This window comes from Camellia sinensis, chromosome 1 (genome assembly GCF_055761805.1).
Source record: "Camellia sinensis isolate YWXY chromosome 1, ASM5576180v1, whole genome shotgun sequence".
NCBI classification, from domain to species: Eukaryota; Viridiplantae; Streptophyta; class Magnoliopsida; order Ericales; family Theaceae; genus Camellia; species Camellia sinensis.
In genome coordinates this window covers 85,627,766-85,636,548 of record NC_138961.1, presented here as the reverse complement: position 1 = coordinate 85,636,548, position 8,783 = coordinate 85,627,766, and positions in this window count along the sequence as shown.

The following is an 8,783-nucleotide window of genomic DNA, read 5'->3' as shown; positions in this document are numbered from 1 at the left end:
AGCTAGGATCATGCATTGATTACTAACCAGTTGTTGTTTTGGCTCGGAGTACACTGTAAGTGTTTATGCTTTAGCATCCCTGCATGTGTGTTATTGATTGCCATGACAGCATGCTTGCCATGAGGCTATTTGCTTAAGTGCTTAACTGTTTGAATGCCTGTGGGTGAAGGTTAGATTGCTTGAATTGGAACAATTCATTGAAATGCGAGTTTTAAGCCCACTTGAGAGTGGCAAAATCATGTTTTCTAAGCCCACTTGAGGATGGCAAAATCCACGTCTTAGCCTACTTGCGAGTAGCACCTTCAAACCATTTTCAAACAAACATGAGATGTTTTGTTCCAACTTAGGCGATCTAGTCTATACTTATATGATGTGCGCATCACGTAGTAAGCTAGCTAAAAAACCGGAATAAGAACACATGTGTTTTCAAAAACAAAATATTATGCTTAGTAAAGGCCGATCTTTTTGATCGAGCGAGCGGGGGTGCTCATTGCATGACCTTCCCCTCTCGTACCCAAGTTCCCGAGCTGAGGCAACTTTGGTGATGACGGACAGGTGGCCTTAGGCACGAGTCAGGGTTTCCTAAATTTCCCAAAACAAAAACATTTAGGTGGCAACTCTGTATCTGGCAAAGCAGTCCATGTTTGACACTTCTTTATTAAAATCAGTTTTCCAAAACAATTTGCCGGATTTGGACTCTTTGGTGATTTATCGGTCTTGCATTGCACTTTGCGAGATTTGATTCAGAACCGTGACATTGAGTCCGAACTGTAGTAGCTAATGAACAAAATGGATTTCACGCCATTCGCGCGCGGGATCGGGACGTTTGGGCACATCTACACCCTCACTCTGTCATTTTTTTCACTGTGGGAGTGTTGTGCAAAGAAATTTGCATTTGCTCCCGCCACTTGTTTGTGTGTCATCAGCGTTAATTTCCGACAACGCAGTGTGTACGGTCGTCAGCTTGACATCCTCTGGCGTAGAACTGTGGTGGATAGTGTCTTCACGCTGTGCAGCAGGCTGGAAATGGGGCAAACCGCTGCTATCCTCGCAATCTTCTTCATCCATCGGCGAAGAACCGTCATCCGTTGCAATAGATTCAAACGCTGCACCTTGTGTCCATGTATATTTTTCGGTTGCCGTAGCGCCTTCGTACACCCTTCGCATGAGGTCCATGTGCTCCAATGGTTTCATTTTGAACTTGATTGCATTCTTGTCAACCTGGGAAAAAATAAAAAATTGCATAGGATTAGATGTCAATGGTTGCAAAGTAGCTATTTTGATTTTTAATTATGCTATTTTGAATCCATTCAACACTTAAATAGGCCAACTTTCAGAAATCATTTGAATTCAATAGTCTACATTTTTGAAGGTTCCAAGAGAGTCTGAAATTTACGATTAAGGAACAACTATAAAAAAATTACAAGACTCTGTACCAAAAAGGTGACAAACTGTTTGGAATGCAGAATTTGAAATCAACAGGCGATGATATGCACTGTTTTGTATATGTGGAACAATCAACCAAACTGAATGAAAGAACATCTATATGTTCACTTATGGTCCACATCTTTTAAATTTCTGGCATACTATATATCATGATTTCCATCACAAATGGCCTTCCTTGTGAAGTGAAGCTATGGTATATGTATGACAATAGAGAAAACTTGCATGTATGGTGACATTAAATGTCATGATGAACTCTAATTGTAAGGTTGTGGGACTGCAACATGATGGTAATAGGCCTGGTGTGCCCTTAAAAGTAGCCATTACCTTATAGTCACAAATGGCATATATCATCATTGTTATTATTATTTTGTTAAGAATGTTATGTACCTACTGATTATTGTACACTACAGTTTTGTTATTGTACGAGTTTAAACCTTTTGACCTTTAACAACTATACATTCCACTTCTTTGGCCAATGTAGTCACTATGCAAGCTCAACCATCAGCACCATCTGATATGAAGTGCAAGGATAAATTTCTAATTCAAAGCACTGTTGTACCCTTTGGGACAACTGAAGAGGATATTACACCTGGCATGGTAAGGATCTGGGCAGGGGTTGTAGATGATTTTAGTTTTTTCATGACTGTTTATTATTGTTCTCTGTGGCAGTATGCGAAAGATAGTGGCAGTATGCGAAAGATAGTGGCAAAGTGGCAGTGGAGGTGCTGGTCAGAGGAGGAGTGTAGGGAGAGTGAGCAGTGGGGGTTGAAGAGGAGAAGAGAAGACAAGACAAACAGATCACTGTTCTGCCTTTTGGGTTGCTCCCATTCACTTTTTATCTCTACAAACTAAACTGTTTCTTTCTCTACAAATGTTAACTTTGTTGTATCAATTAGCAAGTTTGACATGGGAGGTCATTTTAATTTCTAGATTCTCCTTTTGGTTATTTGTTTTTTTCCCCTTCTTTTGATAAGTTTTTCATCTTCGGATTATAATTTCAAAAATGTTAAGCGTAGCCTTGCAATGTTTCAATTTGTGTTTGGAAAGTTCATAGTACAGCAGTTGCTTTTATTCATCTTATTCAATATTTGAAAATATACATTAGCGGTTGGGGGGGGGCAATGTTAGCCCTCAAATTTTAAATTCTCATGTCTCGTAATATTTTATAGTCATTGAATTATATACGAATGTGAAGGTATGAATATTTGGAGCCAAAATTTAACAACTGTGAATGTTTTTCAATAGAGAAATTGAAAATTTTAAAGATAAAAAGATGTTGGGTGTCATTAGTAGGTTTTGAAATATATTGAAAATTAAAATCATAAAGTTAGAAGATCAAAGCCTGACAAGTGAAGAGTGATCTTACGTGTATAGAAAGAAATACATAGAGAAAGATCAATGTATGACGTAGATTTATTCTAGGTGTAGAAGGAACTAAATTAAACATAAAATTGAGATACATATTGATTTTTGTTTTATATATTTTTATATTTTTTTGGTGCATGTAGCATTGTTGAAAAAGTTAAGTCAAAAGAGTTAAATTAAATTTTTTCTCATCCAATTAATTCATGAAAGTGACATCCTTTTAAGTAACAAATATTGTGTTCAAGATTATATAGTTTCAATTTGTGATGTAATTGCCATTGAGAGGTTGTCATTGTATTTTTATTCAGGGTGTTCTTCTAAGAGATATCACATTGGTAAGAACTTCAAAGTAATACCCTTAAACATATCCATATCATGCACACCCAACACCACAATTTACCCCTCAAAGCTTTCCTTCAATTCGCAAACTTTCTTCGATGTATCGGGAAAGGACTTGATAGATTCAAGCTGACCCATATGAATCCCACCAGGGAGGATCTTCATACTAACCATTCTACCATAGTATTCTAACCCAACGTACCCCCTACTAGAATGATAATCCAAACCCAAATAATTCTACTCTTTTCATTTAAACTCATTCACAATATTTACAGCAGGTTGTTAAAGTCCACCACGATTTGATACCCATTCCAAGACCAATGAGCAAATTGTTCAGGAGATGCTAAACCTTGCTATTAAATATAACAAGGCAATGCAGGAAGAAGATGAGTTGCCACCAGAAAAACTAGCAATTGCGAATGTGGGAAGACAGGATGCCAAAAAACATCTTGAAGAACATGTCTCCAAATTGATGTCTTCAAGCATAATTCAGACTTTGGTTCGCAATGGTCGATGTAGTTCTGTTCTAGGGTTCAGTGTTTGATTCTCCACAGAATTGCATTTTAGTGGCACTTAAAAAGTTGAAAACATTGTGGGTATGATAAGAACTCCTTCAACTGCTACAAATGTTTCATTCTTTACGTACAATCATAGGTTGAACAAAGCTTATGTAGGTAAGCAATGCTATCATGAAATAGTTTTTGATCTGACACAGTTGTCTCTTCCTAATTTGTTTTTCTAGTTGGGTTTGATTTGAATATTCTCCTAAGCTACATTCCGTTGAATGTTCTCTGTATATAAATGGTTGTGTATCAATACAATATGTACATCTAACATGTATATATCTAATATATATATATATATAGCAATTGTACACCTAATCCTAAACAGGAATACGAAACAAGAATAATCCTGCTAATATCAATAATGCTTGAGGCCGCGAATACCATTTTAATTTTAATATATTTTTTTTTCTTTTTGTGGCTGTGTTAGTCTGGTCTTTTTTTAAAAAAAAATAAAAAATAAATAAATAAATTGCCTTTCTTTGCAAAAGTGGTTATGTGAAGAAGTATACTGCAAAACTAGACATCACGCACTAACTGAACTTGTATAGTTTGATAAGGTGAGTGAGTTTGGTTGGACTGATTGGGTATCACCCAACCAGTCCAACCAAACTCACTGTAGACACCCCATTTTTGACCGACCTTAAGACTCAGACGTCGCTAGTTGAGCACTTGGTGATATTACATAATGTGCTCGTTCAGAAGTTTTAGAGTCGCGCCCGTGAGCCCTGCCTCCGGACTTCTGAACCCTCTTTTGTGCTTTGCCTCGGTTTGCGAACCAGGCTCGGTTTTCGCTGTTTCTTTTCCTGAGGGGAGGGAGAGGTCCCGTAGACCATCTCTCAGTGGCCGTGGGCTACATTTTGTGGCCGCAGGCCATTTTGCCCATTTCGGAGTCCGGTTTCCGGTTTTTCGGGACCGTTGGCCGTGTGCCTCGGTTCGGGACCGCTTAACCATCTCCATTTGCTCTGATTTTTGGCATACATCTTATTTTCTCCCTTTTGAGGGATACTGGGGTCTGAGAAACCCACTTCGTGGCCGAATGCCACTTTCGGTGCTTAACAGCCCATTTTCGGGACCCCGAACTGCGCGTTTTGGCCCCCGAACATTCGTTTTGCAACGGTTTTCGTTCATTTTTGGCAGGTACCTCTGTTTTATCACTGGGAAGGCCGTAGAAGGGTGGGAGGCCAGTAATTGTTGCAGCAACCAGTTATATATCCTCTGACGCCCTCCGATGCCCGTTTTTCACACTTTCGGGCTAATGTTGAACACCTTGGGGCCACTTTCTTGAACTCTGAACCACATACTTGTGATGTACACACATGGGAGGACCCTAAAAGTTGGTGGCCGCCACTAATGTTGCTTGACCCTTTTGAACCCCTCCTTCCGAGCTAATGTTGAATACCTTGGGGCCACTTTCTTGAACTTTGAATCACATACTTGTGATGTACACACATGGGAGGACCCTAAAAGTTGGTGGCCGACCACTAATGTTGCTTGACCCTTTTGAACCCCTCCTTCCGAGCCAATGTTGAACACCCTTGAGCCACTTTCTTGGACTTTTAACCACAGGGTTGTGTTGAGGGCACATGGGAGGACACCATTATGTGGTGGCCGGCCACTAAACCAACTTGACCCTTTTGACCCCTAGCCGGCCGGCTAGGGGATGTGGTCGGCCGGCCACCTGAAACAAAAATACCTGGCCGGCCATGATCCTCACACTGTTCACTTTACAGCTGTATGGCTTTATCCCCCAGAAAATATCTCAATCCGGGGGATATTTTGTGGGGGAAAGCTTGTCTCTTTTTTCCCCCACCTTTACTCCCTCTTTTTGTTCCATATAACCAGCCTCCAACACTTGAAGAAGGGGTTAGAAAAAATTGCTTCAAGCCTTGATACACTAATCTCCCTCTATCTCTCTCATTTTCTCAAAAACACCCAAGTTTCACCTCATTTTCTTCATCACCACCAAGCTCTACCACCACCACTCCATTCTAGCAGCAAGGGGAGGAATTCCAGCACCTAAGAGGCAACAAATTTGGTCCAAGAAGCAACAAAAGTATTGATCTTCAAGGGTGAGTCCATTTTCCCTCTTTTCTAGTTCATTTTTGCACCATTCCTCTAGCCATCATGCTTACTATTTTGAGCTCCGACCAAAACTTAAAAGGTCATTTTTTTGAGCTCATTTTCATGTATCATTGAGGGCTCAACCCTGTTTGAGCCCTCCATCTTGCACTTGCTTCAATACCCTCTTTGTATGTCAATATTTTGCATGCTTTTTCTAACCTACGTGTGATCTATTTTGGAGTTTCTCATGAACTGTAAGTAGGCTTATTTTGAGCCCCTCTTCAACATTTAAGAAGGACTCATCTTTGTTTGGGACCTCCATGTACCACTTGTCTTTATATCCATCTTTGGTCCCCTATTCTTGTATGACTTGGCAGCCTATCTTGGTTCCATTTTTGGTCATTTTACAGAGCTACAAAAGTTCTTATTTTGGCCCATTCTTCATGTTTCATTAAGGGCCTTTCATGGTTTGACGCATATTTTATACACTTCATGTTGTATCTCTCTTTTAATCCCCATTTTTGCATGTTTTGGTAGCCTATCATGCTTCGGTTTTTGGCTTTTTTACAGTACTAAAAATAGTCTTATTTTGGCTCATTCTTCATACTTCATTAAGGGTCTTTGGCCGTTTGTGGAATATTTTGTATACTTTGTGTTATAGCCTCTTTTGAGCCTCATTTTGCATTGCATTTCTAGCATGTTTGTATACTGTTTTGGGGTTTTTACAGTTCTGAAAATAGTCATATTTTTGGTCCCTCTTCGATGTTGTAGAAGGAAATTTTTCATTTTGGGCTTTGTATATACCACTTGCCTCTTTGGCCACCTTTTGGCCCTTTTTCTTGCATGGGAGTGCAGCCATACCTGTGTTTGTTTTTGGGGTTTTTACAGTTCTGGAAAACATCATATTTTGGGCCCCTCTTAAACTTTGTTGAAGGGCCCTAACCTGTTTGGAGTTAGCAGCTATGAGTTGCTTCATAATCTCATGTTTAGGGCTATTTTTGCATGCCATTGTTGCCCTATCTTTGCTTGCTGTTTGGCCATGATTTGTAATGTAGAAATGCTTATTTTGAGGCTGTCTTGCTTCTATCTTTTCATCTCATGTACCAATTATGCATGCTTTGTATAGCTGTAGTTCATTCTATGCGCCTAATTTGCATTTCGGGAGAGATTCCATGCATCGGGTATGTTTTCGCCTCATTTCGGGGCTGTTTTCCCCCACATTTCATTGCTGAAAATCCATTAGCATGTTTGCATATGCCATTTCCATGCCATTGCATTGCATATACCATCGCCTCGGTTTGCGTGCCCGTGTGCACGCATTTCGAGGCACTTCATTTTCATCTATCGGCCTCTTATGTGAGTGTGGCTGAGGCTCTCTCATGTTAGTATAAGTCCATGTTGCATTCTATATGCCATTTCCATGCCATTGCATTGCATATACCATCGCCTCGATTTGCGTGCCCGTGTGTACGCATTTCGAGGCACTTCATTTTCATCTATCGGCCTCTTATGTGAGTGTGGCTGAGGCTCTCTCATGTTAGTATAAGTCCATGTTGCATTCTATATGCCATTTCCATGCCATTGCATTGCATATACCATTGCCTCGGTTGGCGTGCCCGTGTGTACGCATTTCGAGGCACTTCATTTTCATCTATCGGCCTCTTATGTGAGTGTGGCTGAGGCTCTCTCATGTTAGTGTAAGCCCATATCATATTTCTCCATCATTTGCATTGCGTATGTCATTTTCTCGGCTTGCGTGCCCGTGTGCACGCATTTCGAGGCATGTCATTCCATAGCATTGTGTATGTTAGGATTGTATCTTAGTTGCATTTCATGCATGTCATGCATATTGCATCGTGTTCGGAATAGGAGTTAGCCCAGGCACGGGAAACGAGGTGGATTCCGTACTCCGAGTGACGGAATGTATCTCAATTCCCTAGTCACCGAGACTCCGGATTACCCATGATGGAGTTAGGTTCTTGTTGTGTTTATACGTGCATTCATTCTATATTAAATTGTGCATTTCGACTCCTCGGCCATCATGCCTCGGTATGCGTGATTGGTGGCATGAGGATCGAGGCATGCATATATCTGTGAAAATACATTGCTATGCCCCTTTCCTGCTCTCTGTTGCAGCAAAATGAAGAATCAGCAACTTTTCGGAGCTTGGCGCGTTTTCCAAGAATAACTGCTAAATAGAGGCTAATTGGGGCATCCCGGTGGATTTCCGCGCAAGACAGCCTAAATGTACATCATTCATCAGAAGCAAGGCAATCCCGGGCTTGCACGCCAGTTTTATTTACTTTCTTAGTTAATTTGTTAATTAATCAGGAATTTGTATATTATTTCGGACTGTATTATTTGGACTGTAATATTCTTTCATTCGGGACTGTACTTTTTATTCGGACCCTCTGCGGGAGGGCATAACTGTAATAAGTGTGCGTGTGTGCGATGTATGTCTTCCAATCCCATGTCTTTCTCCCTTTTATTTACCTGCTTATGATGGTTAGATTAGGGCATATTTCAATTAGCATACAGTATGACAGCATGTTTGCATTCATTCATCTGTTTTACATGCACCGGGCTCGGCGCACCATACTAACTGCATTGTATTTTCAATTCCAAATTGAATACATGTTAGCTGTAGCATTCCATATGCCATGTTTAGAATAGCCGAGCCTGCTATAGTTGCATTTTTGCATGTGTTGCATTAGGCATTTCTATATACTTAGGATTCATGCATGATTTCTAATTAGCTTCTGTTTTGGCTTAGAGTACTCGGTAAGTTTTATGCTTTAGCATCCTTGCATGCGTGTGAGTGCTGCCATGAATAGCATGCTTACCATGAGGCTATTTGCTTATGTGATATAACTGCCTGAGTGCCTGTGGGTGAAGGTTGGGTTACTTGAATTGGAATAAACCATCAACTGTTAGTTTTAAGCCCACTAGATAGTGGCAAAACCATTGTTTTCTAAGCCCACCTGCGGGTGGCAAAATCTGCATTTT